The sequence below is a fragment of the Orycteropus afer genome, unplaced genomic scaffold (assembly GCF_000298275.1).
Source record: "Orycteropus afer afer isolate SDZICR_OR568_19922 unplaced genomic scaffold, OryAfe1.0 scaffold00002, whole genome shotgun sequence".
Classification (NCBI taxonomy): Eukaryota; Metazoa; Chordata; class Mammalia; order Tubulidentata; family Orycteropodidae; genus Orycteropus; species Orycteropus afer.
In genome coordinates, this window is record NW_006921589.1 from 244031 (window position 1) to 245176 (window position 1146).

The following is a 1146-nucleotide window of genomic DNA, read 5'->3' on the forward strand; positions in this document are numbered from 1 at the left end:
AGCTATCTGTACTTCACTCTGCTGTATTTCGAATGCCAGATATGCTTAATTTTGTATGTATAAAATGATGATATTGAACGTTTTTCGAACTCTTCCTGGCATCCTGTTTGTGCACCCCCAATGGACAGCCACTGTGCTGTCGGGGCAGACTGTGGCTTCCAGCCCTGCCATGACAGACCCCAGGTCGGGGCTCGGCTCTGCACTGGGTGCTCACAGGACTGCAGGCACCGGCTGCTCTAGGTCTCATCTCTGCCACCCAGTCTTGACATTGAAAGAAGACCCTCTTTGCTAAATTGTGAGCTGCCTCTCACCACCTCTGTTTCATTTGCAGAATCTGAGCACTAACTGGGACAGCAGGAAGCCTGAAAAAGGGTGGGCAAGGCCCCCAAAGACTCTTCTTCCCCTGGAATCTGGGACATGGGAGATTGTGGGAACGTGTGTTTTGAGGCTTCTCACTGAGAGGGACCTCAGCCTCACAAGGTAGCTCTTTGATAGTTGCTGCCAAGTTGATTCTGACTCATGATAATCCCACGAGTGGCAGAGCAGAGCTGTGGTCCACAGGACGTTCAGTGGCTGGTTTTTCAAAAGTAGATTGCCAGGCCTTTCTTCTGAGTTGTCTCTGGGTGCACTCGAACCTCCAGCCTTTCTGTCAGCAGTTAATGGCTTCAGCCGTTTGTACCACTCAGGGATGGAAGCTACTTCTGCACATCATCTCTTAGGAGATCAGTGTTGACTTTGAATAAAAATGGAAGAAGTTAGACGTAAAAACTGGAATCGTGCTGCAGCTGAGAGCGAGGCCTTAGGGTTGCACTGTCTTTGTGTCTATGGTTGTGCAGAACACGAAGGGCACAGGCCCTCGGGGTTTTGTTGTAAATATATCTTTAAACAAATAAACCCAGGAGTAAATGAAGCAATTTTATGAGGTCAAGAAGGAAGTAAAGCAGAGGCAGGGTCAAAGTCTCCTAAGAAAATGGATGTAAACAACCACAAGGAACACGTCATGTGCTTGGCTCAAGCCCAAGGTGAAGGTGCTATATAAGGGCCTGGCAGCCGAAGGAGCCCTCAGACCTCACTCTCCTCCTGACTCCTCTCTCCTCACCTCTCCTGAGTTCTCTCTACTGACACCATGGGTTGCTGTGGTTGTGG